Genomic DNA, 17,038 nt, shown 5'->3' with positions numbered 1-17,038 from the left:
TTAATAAAGGTTGCCAAGCAACTGAATGTTGAATACTGACGAGACCAAGACAGGTAGGATCTTGTTAGCTTCACATTTGTTGTTTTTTTTCTAGTTAAGCAAGGACACTAGAAGCGTAAGACAGTTTCTGGGAGCAGTTGACAAATTTGGATACATTTCCAAAGGTTTCCTACATTGTGATGGTGTTTGATAACAAATCTGCTTCCCACACATATTTCAGCGAAGAAAATCTTTCCTCTGTGGATGAAGTTGCAATAACACTGAGAAATATTTCTGCAGCCTCTTCTGGCTGAAAAAGTTATCAAATGCTCTGCATAAAAGTTGTACTTGACTGATGTTTGTTTAATCATAAAACCTGTTGTTCTTTCTGTAGTTGCTAAGACTTTTCTCTTTCATTGCATGTATAATCATTGAGACAATAAAACCTGACATGTACTTCCCTCAATAATGCAATCTGTTGTCCGTTATTCGTTGGTGCTCTAGAAGAAAAACTCATTTCAGGAATTTTGAATTTAACAATTCGTCCAGTCCAACTGAGGATTTGTTCCTACACTCAAATACAACCCATACGAGCATTTGCAAAAACAGCACACCTACAGATTGGTTTAAGTCATATCTTTCTAATAGGTCTTTCTCGATCAATTTTGGCCCGTGTTTCTCCTCTGCTGCACCTGTCTCTTATGCTTTTATATGCATTTCTTTTGCTTCTGTGTTTTTAATTCCATTTAACATGCTTGCATGGTGGTACTTTGCCATAGCCTTCATCCTCCCTGTTACTTCATCTTACCCTCTTGTATGTTAAGCACTTTGGTACACCACTGGTTTTAAATGTGCTATTTAAATACAGTTTGTTGTTGTTCTTGTTGTACAAGTGGCAGACCCAACACAACAACATATCATGCGATGACCGATAAATAGTACTTCACTTTAAGAGCATTTGTATTTCATGTCAATAGTCCCTAAAGACTACACTGAGATGAGATAGTGTCATTTTATGACCAACTTTTTATTAACAGCACATAACTAAAAGCCCTGAGCAGAAACAGAAAAAATAAACTTTTAAAGATGGGCCTCAATTTTTGTTTTTAGCCTCCAGCTTGCATTTATTTATGGGGTTAATTTATGTTTGATTAAACATAACATTTGTATTAAATTAAATTAAGAATAAACAGTTATCATATTGTTACGAGTTCAAAATATTGGGGATGGAGACAAGATGAAAAACCAAAAGAACAACACTGGTCCGGTCGGGTTCAGTCAAACAATGATTTTAATGATCACACGCGTGGGAGATGGACACTGTATGCAGACAGCCTCAGATCTCAAAATGGTGGAGCATTGCTCAAACTCTTATAGCTTCTGGTCCTCCCACCTTATCATAAAAGCCTAAACATTCAAATTCCTTCTCTCACGGCGCCTAAGCTACGACCTTGGCTCCCTGTTTATCTGCTCTTGCTGAGATGGAGCAAAAAGCTCCAGTATGTTCTGTTCTCTTCTAATCAGACAAATAAGACGATGACTTTCTGCGAACAGTATTTCTTATAACTTAGCAGTATAATGCATCATAAAACAACATCATTCATTCACAATAAATCAGCAGTCTAATGTAATGCAAATCAGTCTAACAAATGCAATAGTTATCAGCTTCTTCTAATTCAGGAAAATAATGCAAACTAAAACTACATAATAATTCACAATCTTTAATTAGGCATAAAATAATATTATAACCCAACATTATATTTGACAATATTCAGTTCCAAAAAAAATCTGGCCGTAAGTACTGGAATACCACTAACTCCACATCAAAAACTTACCAATAAACGCCAAACAGAATCTAAAGTCTGCAAATTATTTTCTAGTTCAAACTTACTTAAATATTTTATAATTTATAGAGAGGTGTTGTTAAACATGTCAGTGTCACAGAAGCGTGGCAGACCTAACCACATTGTCACACCCAAACACACTTTATTTCTTGGTTACTGTTCTTACAATAGCTGCCAGCCAGACACATTCACAACAGCTACAGCAGGACCCAGTACAGACTTTAAGCCGGCGAGGTGTGATTGAGGTGCCGCTTATGTGGACTGGACTGGAATTCTCTTTCTGTCAGTGGGTCCAGATTTTATGAGCAGAGAAGAACAAACAGGTAAGTTGAGGTCACAGAGCCAAACTATTAACATAGAGATTCAAAGGAGTCAACTAATTATTTCCATTTTAACAATCAGGTGTCACATGATGATTACTATAACTTTCTAATGTGATGATGTTGTCTCTTGTTGATGTCCCTGGCTCTCTTTCTCTCTCTTTCCCTCCCACTCTGTTCCTCTGCTACTGCCAGTGTAACTACCGCCGCCCCCCTCCCTGCTCAGCGCAAGCGCAAACCGCGGTAAAGTGAGCCATCATTTGTGAGCCGCGGTCAAGCCAGCCGCTTCTTCTCCGCCGCATAAATTTCCTTGCGCTTTTACACCAGTCTTTACGGTAGCGCCTTTTCGCTTTATATCCTGATTGAAAGCCTAGACCCGTGCACACGTGCGCGCGCGCGAACAGTAACACGCGCACGCGCACACACAAATTACAATGGAACAGCCCAATACAATCAATAGAATTATGGAAATTTCAAAAATTCATTCAAAATCATCCTTAGTAGTTGAGGTCCAACTTTCAACACATTCCTTCTCTGGGACACCTACTGTACCTGTGTGCCAAGGACCTCAACTACTAAGGAGAGGTGGAGGAAGATCTCAGCCTGGGTGTCTATTGTCTTATGTAGTCTGGAAGATGAGTGGATGGTGGGGTGGGTGCAGTTTTCTCTGTGGTGGGGTTGGGTGGACTGTCCCGGGCTCTGTGGGGCCGGGCGGTGCTGCTGCACTGGGCCCCGGTCTGGATGGGCCTGGGCCCCCTTTCCCTGGCGGGTCGTGGAGTATGGGGGTGCCTACTGGGGTCAGCAGGGGAGCTGGCCCCAGGGAGGGGTCACTTGCCCCTCCCTTCCTTCCCTCCCCATCTCCAGCTGCCTCCCGCTCCACCACAACCACCCACACATGCAGGGCCTTGGAGTAGGGGTATGTCACCAGGGTGCAGAGGAGGCTACCCCCCCCCCCCCCCCCCCCCTTTGTCCCCTTCCGGCTGCCTCTGCCTCAATTTTATCCCACAACTTAGACATTCCCATTACTCACACCTTCATTACACATACATATAGGATCTTGGGGATGGGCACGATACACGGAATCCAAATTACCATCAGGGTGTACACCTCACCCCTGGCGTCGTTGCCCACCTCTCAATTTTAAATACACGTAGACATTGAGGGCTAGCAGGAGGGCCTATGCGCTTACCTGCTGCTCTCTGGCAGGTAGCTCCAAGCCCTCCTGGGTTTTAAATGCACCTTAGAACACACATGCATCAACATTACAATGAGCGGGTGGAGGGAGGTTTGGAGTCTTCTCTCACCCCCGTTCTCTGCGGCCTGCTGGAGCAGGGGGGCTAGGAGGAGGAGTTGGCCGTCCGACTGCGGTCTGGAGTGTGGGGCCTCCCTGCTGCTGCGGAGTCGGGGCGGTCTGCCTCTCCCCACCGCAGGGAAAAGGGTAACACCACCTGGGTCTGGGTGCAGTCCCCCCCTCCAGGGGCAAGGGTACCTAGACCCGGTTCGTAGAGTACGCTTGGGGAGTGTGATCGTGTGTACACCGTCTCTTTATGTCCGTCTCCACGTTGGTTGAGTGTGGAGTAAGTGTATATGAGAGCATGAGGGTGGGAATGGATGTTTGTGTCTGTGTGTGCCTGTATGTCTGTGTCTATATGTCAGGTTGGGTATCAGACGCCACCTCTCTGGGGACATCTCAGGCCCTCCAAGGTTTGGAGGCCTATCTCCCCCCCCCCCCCCCACTTCCCCTGCCAGTGGCGGACTCCCTCAGACATCGGTGCGTTGGTGGTTCTTTGTGTCTGGGGATGGGCGTCCAGGTACACACCGGCTCACTCCTTGGCGGCCGCTTATGGAGCCTGGGGCTCGCTCGGGCCACTTCGGAGGTGGGGTGCCCCCGGCCTCTCGGCCTGGGGCTCGGTCACTCAGGCACAGCTGGCTGCCGGCGGAGCTCACGGGCGCGTCACTGCAACCCCCCCTGGCTTCTGCTCCGCGGCTGCTGGGTGAGCCCTCATCTGGGACTCTCCTCAGCTCTTTCTGGGACAGTGGCGCGGCTGCCCCTCTGTTGGTCTTCCTTGGTCTCTTGTGTTCTGGGGGCCTCTGGATGTCTGGAGTTTTGATCTCCTCCATACCTGCTTCATGCCCTGGAGGACGGGGCAGTGGCTCCCCACACCCTCTAGCAGATCATTACATGAAGGAACCTTTTAAAAACAAGCGCGTTCATGCTCACAGGTGTACACACGGGTGATCACACCCACAAACTACACCCCTTTTGGCTCCTACCTCAAAGCACACTGTGTTCTGCTGATCTTATGTGCTGCACAATAATGTTTAATATTTAGTATTTACTGTCATATTCCCATATATCATTGTGATGTTGTTTATTATATTACTCTTGTTTTCTTCTGCTTGTTTTCTTTTTTCTTTCTCAGCAGGTGATCCAGGTGATCGATAGATGCATTTTTTTTTTCTGCCCATTCTGTTGGTTTTTGTTTTTTGCCCTTCTCCCCCGTCCCTCTTCTCAGCTGTTTCTCTTTCCCTCTTTCTTTCTCCCCTTCTTTCCTCCAGTCAAGTCTGTCCCGTATTCAGCAAGTGAAAATAAAATAAACAATAAAAGGTGAATCAAATGGACCATTATGGCAAGGCTGGGATGGTCAATTTGGTAAAGTAAATCCGTTGGGCATCTTTCTTTGCCTTTAGACAACAATTCTGATGGCAAAAGAGCCAAACGGGACAGGCAAAAAAAAACAAAAAAAAAAAACTACTAAGGATGATTTTTAATGAATCTTTGAAATTTCCATAATTGTAGTATATTGGCTGTATTGCATTGAATATAAGTTTCCTTTAATTTCTGAGGAATTTTACAGTAAATCTGGATGAAACTTGGCACACAGGTACAGTAGGTGTCCGAGAGGAGGGATGTGTTGAAAGTTGGACCTCAACTATTCAGGATGATTTTTAATGAATTTTTGAAATAGACATAATTGTAGTGTATTGACTGTATTGAACTGAATATGAGTTTACTGTGATTTCTGAGTAATATTACAGTAAATCTGGGTAAAACCTGGCCCACAGGTAAAGTAGGTGTCCCAGAAGAGGATTGTGTTGAAAGCATCAACTTTTAGGAATGATTTTTAATGAATTTTTGAATATGCAACCAGATTGTCACGATGGCTGTATTGGGCTGTTCCATTGTAATTTGTGTGCGGGCGTGTGTCTGTGCCTGTTCGCGCGCGCATGTGTGCGCGGGTAGGCGCTACCGTAAAGACTGGTGTAAAAGCGCAAGGAAATTTATGCGGCGGATAGGAGGCGGCTGGCTTGACCGCGGCTCACAAATGACGGCGCAAGGCTCATGTTAGTAAAAGTGTTTAATACGTAGTCGTTTATTGATTCCTGTGCTAATATATGCTAAGCTATCCGTTCATACACTGCTAACATGGATGTGCTACGCTATCAGTGAATGCCATTGTTGTTTACTGATAGCAAACTGTGGTATCAGAATCAGAATCGTGTTTATTGGTCAAGTATATGTGCAGACACATACAGGGAATTTGGTTCCGGTAGATCGTGGCTCTCAAGCACGGCAATGTAAATCACACACACACACACACACACACACACACACACGTGTCTATATATACACATTACACATACATACACGAAGCTGTGTAAACCAACTATAAATAACGAATCTAAACTTATATACATAAAATACAGAAATGAATGAGGTGGAATGAATACTACAAAATGTACATAAGGTGCAGCTGCAGTCTGGCAGTGGGAGCAGTGTGACAGGTCAACTGTTAAGAAGGGAGATGGCGAGGGGAAAGAAACTGTTCCTGTGTCGGGTGGTCCTGGTCTGCGGGCTTCTGTACCGTCTGCCAGAGGGCAGCAGATCAAAAAGTCTGTGTCCAGGGTGTGAGGGGTCTGTGATGATTTTCCCTGCCCGTTTCCTGGTTCCTGATAGGTACAGATCCTGGATAGAGGGCAGGGGGGTGCCGATGATCCTTTCTGCTGCCCGTACAGTCTGCTGCAATCTGCTCCTGTCCTGTTTAGTGGCTGCTCCATACCAGACTGTGATGGAGGAGCACAGGACAGACTCAATGACCGCAGTGTAGAACTGGATCAGCAGCTCCTGTGGAAGACTGTACTTCCCCAGGTGTCTCAGGAAGTACATCCTCTGCTGGGTCTTTCTGAGGATGGAGTTGATGTTGGTCTCCCACTTCAGGTCCTGGGAGATGGTTGTACCCAGGAACTTGAAGGTCTTCACAGTTGACACAGGGCTGTCTGATATGGTGAGGGGGAGCAGAGTTGAGGGATGTCTCCTGAAGTCCACTGTCATCTCTACAGTCTTAAGAGTGTTCAGCTCCAGATTGTGCTGACTGCACCAGAGTACCAGCCGCTCAACTTCCTGCCGGTATTCAGACTCATCACCATCTTGAATGAGGCCAATGACAGTGGTGTCATCTGCAAACTTTAGGAGTTTGACAGCCGAGTTCTTGGAGGTGCAGTCATTAGTGTAGAGGGAGAACAGTAGTGGTGAGAGGACACATCCTTGAGGGGCACCAATACTGAGGGACCGGGTTTCAGAGGTGATCTCCCCCAGCCTCACTTGTTGCTTTCTGTCTGTCAGGAAGCTGGTGATCCACTGACAGGTAGCTGGTGACACGCTGAGCTGGGAGAGTTTGGAGGAAAGAAGTTCAGGCACAATGGTGTTAAAAGCCGAACTAAAGTCCACAAACAGGACCCTGGCATAAGTTCCCGGGCGGTCAAGGTGTTGCAGGATGTAATGCAGCCCCATGTTCACTGCATCATCCACTGACCTGTTTGCCCGGTAGGCAAACTGCAGAGGGTCCAGCTGGCGGCCTGTAATGTCTTTCAGATGGGCTAACACCAGTCGTTCGAAGGATTTCATGACCACAGACGTCAAGGCGACAGGTCTGTAGTCATTCAGTCATTCAGTATGGAGACGACTGTATAATATTTCTGATGATACTCGAAAGGTCTCATCAAGTCTCGATTTAATTCGATTTATGCTGTTATCAGTGTTAGCAATGATAGCTTGGCTGTGGTGTCAAATCAGTGTATGCTATCAGTGAATGCCTACGTTGTTTACTGATTGCAAACTTTGGTATGGAGACGACTGTATAATATTTCTGATGATACTCGAAAGGTCTCATCAAGTCCCGATTTAATTCGATTTATGCTGTTATCAGTGTTTGCAATGATGGCATGGCTGTGGTGTCTTATGTGGTATGAGGACCACTGTGGGTTAATCTTTGTTGTGATACTCACTCCTTTTTTTATTTAGACCTGGTTTAATTCTGGTATAGTTGAATATTTGTATATAATCCTCGAAGCTGTCAGACTCTATAACAGGGGTCACCAGCCTTTTTAAAACTGAGAGCTAGATAAAATTGTGAACAGTTTGGTTCACCTTTATTTATATGGTTCTATCTAGCATATTCTATCTTGATATGCGATGTCTTATCACAGTTTAATTTTTCAAAAATATATACAATGATTTAAGGAAGGAAAGGGCTACATGTCAGCATACAACTCTTTATTTCTATTAATGTCTTACTTCATTCCTACCTGATTGACATGTCTAGGAATTATGAGTGATTGGTAAAAGTTGCTGCCAATCAAATTATGATATAGTAAAGTTAAAACAAAACTCAACTGACTGTTTTATATTATATCTAATATATATCATGTAATTATCCTTATAATTACAAAATGTTTTATGTAAGATTTATGTTTTGTAATTTAAATCTGACATCACAAAAGTGTTTTGGAATTTGAATAATGTATTTTGTAACTGCAGCACACATAATACAAATTTTGAACAATTTTGTCCAGGTTCCTTGTCACCGGGGACTCCTTCAGGGCCATCGCGTTTAGTTTTAGAGTTGGTGTGTCCACGGTGTGCCAGATCACCCCCCAGGTAGCGACGGCCATCTGGGACTGTCTAGTGGATGATTTCATGGCTTTGCCTTCAGCTGCAGACTGGCGGTCCATCACAGAGGGATTCCAAGAGCGCTGGAATTTCCCTCTCTGCTGTGGAGCTCTGGATGGGAAGCACGTCCAGACAAAGGCTGGACGTGCTGGAAAATCACATAGGAGACACACACATTGATATACACTAAATATTTATTTCTTTTTTTTGTGATGCCCAAATTTATGCACCTGCTTGATTTTGTTTAAACAATTATTGCACACTTTCTGTAAATCCAGTAAACTTCTTTTCACTTCTCAAATATCACTGTGTGTGTCTCCTATATGGTATATTTAACTGACATTTTTTATTGTAACAACCAACGATTTATACAGGAAAATAATGGCTATTAACAATGTTGCCCAAACTTTTGCATCCCACTGTATTAGTATGTTTTGTCATTAGTATAATATGAAATAAATTCTACATGTGTCAAGTCGTGTGCCAACGTTTGCTGTGTAGTAGAACTGAGACATTAGTCATTATAAAAATTTATTTGAAATAATTATTAAAATTTACAAACAGAAAAACATTAAACATAAATATATAAAATATAAGTATTTACAGAGAGACAGGAATAAAAAGGACCCAGCTGCTCTCCAGAGCAGGAACAAGGCTGAGGAGGAAATGCTCCGTTGGAGACTGGTGTGGCCTCTTCAGGGACTCCAGGATGGCCAGCTCCACCGCCGATGGACCGTCCTGGGACCCGTCCCTCATCTGCCTCGGAGCTGTCCTCCTCTGTGGGCCTGTAAAACACAAAGAAATGAGAAGGCTGCTACTAGATTTTCATTTTCAACATTGGAAAAAAAAAAACAACAAAACAGGATATAATCAGATTGGTTGTAGATATTTAGTAAAGGTGATCATAAGGGAATCCAAGCGAGTAAAAAGCTATCAGTGCTTGCTGTACATCTGATGCTACAATTGCATACCTGTGGGTGCAGCAGCAGGAGCGGAGGGATCAGGGACCGGGGAGCCAGGAGAAGCAACAGGGGATGCTCTGCTGCAGATTCAGTTGGTTCTATCAAGACAATAATAAATGTTAACAGGTTTTAAACAATAATCAGAGAAAGTATATACAGGGGTCCCTCCTTTATTGCAGCAGGGGTTCTCAGAATAACTAGCCCCTGGCTACGCACTTTATTCACTTTTTTCCCCACTCACATGAACATTAGTCACAGTTCTCACAAGTTGATTCTCAAAGTGCAAACCTTTGTAGATTACAAAACCTAAAAGTATTATTATGCCGCGTTTTGTCTTCATCTGCCTGCCACTTTCGTGGGCCTTTTTCCCTCCCGGTGCAGGTGTCTATTTCCAAATGAAGGTCATAGTTATGGGTGTTTTTGTGCTGTTTTTTCTATTGGACGTGATGGTTATCAAAGCCAAACGTGATAAATTTGGCAAGCGCAGGAGACACACACGGAGGAGATTTGTCAATCAGGCTGCAGAATGCAATGCTGTACTGTGCAATAAAAAATCAGCGAAAAAGCGAAGCAGTGACGGATGAACACCGGGACCACTGTGTGCTGTTTATTAATAAACAATAAAATATATTCCTATATGACAACATGCATGAAAGCAGAACGGTATTTGTACGTCAGTGGGAAAATAGCGGTGGCTTGCTAGCTTTTGGGCAGCTTCCCCGGGTCAGTCAAAAATTTCAAAAGAGAAATGAATGAACTTACCAGCTTGCCCGATCTCTTCACATATCTTCCTCCAAGCTCGGTCCTTTATATTCCTGTCTCGGTAAAGAAAGCAGCTGGTGTCGTACAGCTCTGGGTGGTTTGCTACGGTTGATTAGCCTTTCCTCCATATTGAATGAAGTATGAAGGGCTTTGGCTGGATCTGCCCCTTTGACTTAGGTCAGAGCCATGTCACCAGGCTCCTGATTGGTTGTCGCGGCGCGAATTGACGCTGGAGTTCATATTTTTCCAGCGGTAGACGCGAAACGCGCGTATGCACAAAATGCAACACAATAACTGACGCGTGTGGTTTTATTCACGAGTCAAACGCGCCAGACACGCTGCTTTGACGCGCTTTTAATAATGGATTGGATTTATATAGCGCTTTTCAAGGCACCCAAAGCGCTTTACAATACCACTATTCATTCACTCTCACATTCACACACTGGTGGAGGCAAGCTACAGTTGTAGCCACAGCTGCCCTGGGGCAGACTGACATATCGCGCCATCGGCCCCTCTGGCCAACACCAGTAGGCAAGTAGGGTAAAGTGTCTTGCCCAGGGACACAACGACCAGGACAGAGAGCCCAGGGATCGAACCGGCGACCTTCCGGTTACAGATGCAATTCCCAACCCCCTGAGCCACGGTGGCCCGAGTCAAACGCGCCAGACACGCTGCTTTGACGCGCGTTTCACGCGTTTTTGCGACGCAAATCTGCTTCTGAATTTTCGCGGGACCCACAATCGTGCTTCTACATTGACTTTACATGTAAACCTGATGCTCTGATCATGTCTATCCGTTTTGTTCGCCACCGACACATCACTACACCATATCCCAGAATTCATTGCGCAGCCCAGCCTACTCCAGTTTCCAACAATGGCGGCTATGGGCAGAAATCTGTGCCATCAGAAACTGAATTTGAATAAGTTAAATTTGAATTTGAATTGCTCGGATTGAATCTGAATTGTAACTTGAATAAAAGCTTTTAAAAACTGAATATGAATTAGTCTAATTTGAAATTCAATTTATTGGTTTGAAAATGATCATCACTAAATTGAAATTGAATTTTATATTTTGAAAATGAATTTATTTGCTTTGAAACCGTATTTTATCCTTTAAAAGTTTAGCTCTCGAATAATTTCATATTCACTTCTCACCATTCAGTTTCAGTTCTACAATTCAATTTCAGTTCCAAAATTCAGTTTTTTGGGACTTACATCCGGTTCAAGAGTAATCGAGCGCAGATTAATAGAACTACGTTTTACTAGCGGACCGAAAGTGTTACTGACGGGAATCTACAGCGTCTTTAGCTGAATTAACAATTCAGAAGTGTTAATTCACCTCAAATACTTGGTTCTAATTGAACAGAAATTTCTATGAACTTGTCAGAACTGTGTAGAACATGAATCAGTCTGTGTCAGATCCTCAGGTAAACAATATCTAATATTTTATCTAAATGACTGCTTTGTCTTTGAAAAGGTGAAGAGCCTGAGGCCGGTGACAGTCCAGTTCTACTCCAAGTACACCCTTACGGTGGCTCACAGGACAAGGCTACATTCCTGTCCTGCCAGAAGAGAAACTTAGGAGTCTTCATGCAGTTCAACCACACCTGTCATATTCCGTATGACAGGGGTCTCAAACTCCAGTCCTTGAGGGCCGGTGTCATGCAACTTTTCCATGTGTCCCTGGTGCAACACACCTGAATACAATTAGTAGGTCATTAGCAAGAGTATAGAACTTGACTGCATGCTGAGGTGGCAACCCCTAACCCTACTCAAGGAAATTTAAGTAAATGTATGTATTTGGAAACATATACTTCTAAAAAAAATACTTTTATTGCACCATGTTCATTCACTCATGAGCTGCTGTAACATGAATCAAATGTCTGAATTGCCAACTCAGCATGCAGTCAAGTTCTATAGTCTTGCTAATGACCTACTAGGTGTGTTGCAACAGGGACACATGGAAAAGTTGCAGGACAGTGGCCCTCAAGGACTGGAATTTGAGACCCCTGCCGTATGGTGTTCTGCAGTTTTCTACCCCACCGTTACAGCATGTCTGACTGCCTGTTCAACATATGCAAAAATATATGATGAGTTTAAGCATGTGATGACAAAGGCCTTTCATTATGGTGTTTGTCATCACATGTCACAGACATCTGGATGATCATTTGGAATAAACAAGAAACTAAAAAATTGTTACTTCATCTTTTATCTTTATTATTATTATTGTTCTTATTTTACATTGTTAGGCATTAGGTTTATTTGTAGTAGTCCTTTCCAACTTCTTTCCCTCTTCCATGTTACTGTGTCAGCTTGTCAGCATCTATTTGGGGTTGGGAGTGGAACAGAAAGTAAGGAAATCCAAAGTGCCATTAAAACCAGGAGAGGTTCTTATATTTCAGAAGAAGGGATTAATTCAAAAGAAATGACCTCAATGCCATATTTTATTTAGGAACCCTAGAGAGCACTTTGCAAAATAATCAGAATCAGAATCAGAATCAGAATACTTTATTGATCCCTGGGGGAAATTATTTTTTGTTACAGTGCTCCATTTTAAACCAACATTAAGACAAGACAGACAATACGCTAACTAAGAATAGTACAATATATACATAAATATACATACATACATACATAAGTCACTTATAAATAAATAGTTGGAAAAGAAACATGTGTAGCTGTAGCAGCAAACAGTGTGTTAAGTGGATGCGTTGTACAGGGAGATGGCCACAGGCAGGAATGATTTCCTGTGTCGTTCAGTGGTGCTTTTCGGTAATCTCAGTCTCTCACTGGACGAGCTCCTGTGACTGACCAGCATGTCATGGAGTGGGTGGGAGGTGTTATCCAACATTCTCTTTATCTTGGACAGCATCCGCCTCTCCGACACCACCTTGAGGGAGTCCAGCTCCATCCCCACAACATTGCTGGCCTTACGGATCAGTTTATTAAGTCTGTTGGCATCTGCGACCCTCAGCCTGCTCCCCCAGCATGCAACAGCATAGAGGATCGCACTGGCCACAACAGACTCATAGAAAATCCTCAGCATTTTCTGGCAGATGTTGAAGGACCTCAGTCGCCTCAAAAAATAGAGACGACTCTGGCCCTTCCTGTAAAGTGCTGTGGTGTTTTTAGCCCAGTCCAGTTTATTGTCAATGTGTACTCCAAGGTATTTATAGTCCTCCACAATGTCAACACTGACCCCCTGGATTGAAACAGGGGTCAAGTGTTTCCTGGTCTTCCTGAAGTCCACGATCAGTTCCTTGGTCTTTGCCACGTTGAGCTGCAGATGATTCTGCTCACACCACGTGACAAAGGAGTCGACCACAGCCCGGTACTCTGTCTCATCATCCCTGCTGATGCATCCAACCACCGCAGAGTCATCAGAAAACTTCTGAAGATGGCAGGTCTCTGTGCAGTGGCTGAAGTCTGTGGTGTAGAGGGTGAAGAGGAAGGGGGAGAGGACAGTCCCCTGTGGTGCCCCTGTGTTGCTAATCACCTTGTCAGACACACACTGTGGGAGACGTACATATTGTGGTCTTCCTGTCAGGTAATCAACAATCCAGGACACCAGAGAAGCATCCACCTGCATCGCTGCTAACTTATCACCCAGGAGGGTCGGCCTGATGGTGTTGAAAGCACTGGAAAAGTCAAAAAACATGACCCTCACAGTGCTCGCCGGCTGGTCCAGATGGGTGTAGACACGATTGAGCAGGTAGATGATGGCGTCCTCTGTTCCGAGACGAGGCTGATAAGCGAACTGAAGGGGATCCAGATGTGGTCTTACTATGGGTCGCAGCTGGTCCAGGATGAGCCTTTCCAGGGTCTTCATGATGTGGGAGGTCAGTGCCACGGGCCTATAATCCTGGGGGCCACTGGGACGAGGCGTCTTTGGTACAGGGACGAGGCATGATGTCTTCCACATCACCGGGACCCTCTGCAGACTCAGACTCAGCATAAACAGTTTATGAAAGACTCCACACAGCTGGGGGGCACAGGCCTTGAGGACAAGGGGACTCACTCCGTCTGGTCCAGCAGACTTGCCTGAGTGAAGTCTCCTCATTTGCATCTCAACCTGGTATTGAGTGAAGGTGATGGGTGGGGGAGCGGTGTCAGGAATCTCACAGGAGGCAACAGCGCCATGTGAAGAGAGAGGCTGGCACAGTGGTGTGGCTCTGGATTCCAGGCTGACTGCAGGTGAGGTTGTGGGGGTGGGAGCAGACACTGTGGTGTCGAATCTATTGAAAAACAGATTCAACTCGTCGGCTCTATTCTCACCTCCCTCAGCTCCCCTGCTGTTGGTTGGCCTGAATCCAGTGATGGTCTTCATGCCCCTCCACACCTCTCTCATGCTGTTCTGCTGGAGTTTCCACTCCAGCTTCCTCCTGTAATTGTCCTTAGCCTCTCTGATCTTGTCCTTTAGTAACACCTGGACCTTCCTCACCTCCTCTTTGTTGCCCCCTCTGAAAGCCCTCTTCTTGTTGTTGAGGAGGGCTTTGATGTCCTTAGTCACCCACGGCTTGTTATTTGGGTAACAATGAACAGTCTGAGCTGGAACAATGGAGTCGGTGCAGAAAGTTATGTAGTCTGTGATACACTCAGTAAGCCCATTGATGTCCTCGGCGTGAGGCTCACAGAGTGTTTCCCAGTCGGTCACCTCGAAACAGCCCTGTAGTTCCGCTAAGGCTTCCTCTGACCACCTCCTAACAGTCCTGGTGGTCACAGGTTCCCTCCTCACAATTGGCACATAGCGGGGGGTGAGGTGAATCAGGTTATGATCTGACCTACCAAGTGGGGGGAGGGAGGAGGAGCTGTATGCATCCTTGACGTTAGCATACAGTAAGTCTAAAGTTTTCTCTCCCCTGGTGGGACAGTCCACATATTGTTTGAATGTTGGTAGTGTATTGTCCAGTGATACATGGTTGAAGTCACCCGAGATCACAATAAAGGCACTCGGGTGCTGAGTCTGTAACCGAGCTATGGCAGAGTGGATAGTGTCACATGCAGCTGTGGGGTTAGCAGAGGGGGGAACATAAACAGCCACCAAGATGACGTGAGAGAATTCCCTGGGTAAATAATACGGCCTGAGTCCAACAGCACACAGTTCAGTGTCCGGGCAACAAATCCTTTCTTTGATTGTTATGTTGGCAGGGTTACACCACCGGTTGTTAACTAAAACAGCAAGCCCACCTCCTTTACGCTTACCGCTAGCGATGCTGTCCCTGTCCGCCCGAACAGTGTGGAAGCCTTCCACGGAAGCATTCTCATCGGGAATGACCTGGTGCAGCCATGATTCGGTGAAACACATCAGGCTACACTCTCGGTATTCCCTCTGACTCCGTACCAGTGCTGAGAGCTCGTCGATTTTACTTGCCAACGATCGCACATTTCCCATCACGATAGACGGCAGACACAAATAACACATTCTTATAATTTCACCCTCAGATGAGCCAAGCTACGACTGTCAAATCAAATCAAATCAAATCAAATCACTTTTTATTGTCACATCACATGTGCAGGCACACTGGCACAGCACATGCGAGTGAAATTCTTGTGTGCGAGCCCCACAAGCAACAGAGATGTGCAAACACAACAACACAAACGAGCAAAATACAAGAATGGCCAACCTGAAACTAATAAATATATGTACAATATATAATAGTGCATGCATTTCTGGATGTGTATACTAAATATTTTCCTACGTGTGTGTGTGTGTGTGTGTGTGTGTGTGTGTGTGTGTGTGTGTATACACATTTTTACAAATTAAATAGTAAAAAAATAAAATAAAATAATAATAATAATAATAAAATATATAAAATATACAGAGTTGAATATGTGAGGGAAGGTGATGTAGGTACAGAGCATGTGAGAGTGGTTAAGTTAATGTCTCTTGTCTAGATGAAGGCACGAGAGGGATCAATGGCAAGGCGTAGAGATTCAGTATCTTCAGTCTTCAGTGGACACTCCATTTCTGGCACAAAACACCTGTAACAGATGATCGATTTGGGAGGTGACCTGACAACTTCAGCCTGTCAAACATAGCAATGGAGAAGTATGTTTTAAAAAACAACAAATAATTAAGCATGCACTCGGTACCCTAAGAATTATTATGATAGTTAAACACAGTGATAGTCACATATCATATCACTTCAAACAGAGGTGATCCAGTAATGCTGCACTAATGAATTACACTAACTATTCACTTTAGCTAAAGTTATTAAGTTAGCTAAAGAGTTGGGATGCTGTGCAAGACATAAATAAAACTAAAATACAAAGGTTTGGACACCGTTTTGCATGTTTCCCTACTATAGGGGTCTCTACAGCATACAGGGCTCTGACAGGGTACAAGATGACAACTTTGGAATTCTACTAGAAACAGTCGATCCTATTTGTTTGTCAAAGCTGAATCCAGGGCAAACTACGCTAAATTGGCGTCTTTAGCTAACAGCTACAATGAGCATAAAAGTTACCTTACGGCTATCATTTGTTAACATGATGCTTGTTCTTATACATGTAATACATTTATTACCAACCTGAGAGTTTATCCGCTGGTCATTCGACATGACGAATGACTTCTGAAGTGTTAATTCAGCTAAAGATGCTGTAGATTCCCGTCAGTAACACTTTCGGTCCGCTAGTAAAACGTAGTTCTATTAATCTGCGCTCGATTACTCTTGAACCGGAACCGGATGTAAGTCCCAAAAAACTGAATTTTGGAACTGAAATTAAATTGTAGAACTGAAACTGAATGGTGAGAAGTGAAACTGAAATTATTCGAGAGCTAAACTTTTAAAGGATAAAATACGGTTACAAAGCAAATAAATTCATTTTCAAAATATAAAATTCTATTTCAATTTAGTGATGATCATTTTCAAACCAATAAATTGAATTTCAAATTAGGCTAATTCATATTCAGTTTTTAAAAGCTTTTATTCAAGTTACAATTCAGATTCAATCCGAGCAATTCAAATTCAAATTTAACTTATTCAAATTCTGTTTCTGATGGCACAGATTTCTGCCCATAGGCGGCTGCTACTTAGTTTTAATATTACTCTTATTACTCTTTCTGGGTCACAAAATAAACTTTTAAGATATTTTCAGGCAAGAATGTAGCTGTGTAACCTTCAAATATTTGCTCGTTTTTTTAAGACATCACATATTTGCAAAGAGCTCTGACGTTTTCGGAGAAGTCTGTTACCCACCAGCTCGATAGCTAGGCGGTTCA

Source organism: Aulonocara sp. 'chitande type north' Nkhata Bay, linkage group LG17 (assembly GCF_057382095.1).
Source record: "Aulonocara sp. 'chitande type north' Nkhata Bay isolate Kocher_YH1m ecotype deep benthic linkage group LG17, A_spYH_male_GT1.1, whole genome shotgun sequence".
In the NCBI taxonomy this organism is placed as follows: Eukaryota; Metazoa; Chordata; class Actinopteri; order Cichliformes; family Cichlidae; genus Aulonocara; species Aulonocara sp. 'chitande type north' Nkhata Bay.
Note: the sequence above shows the minus strand (reverse complement) of the source record.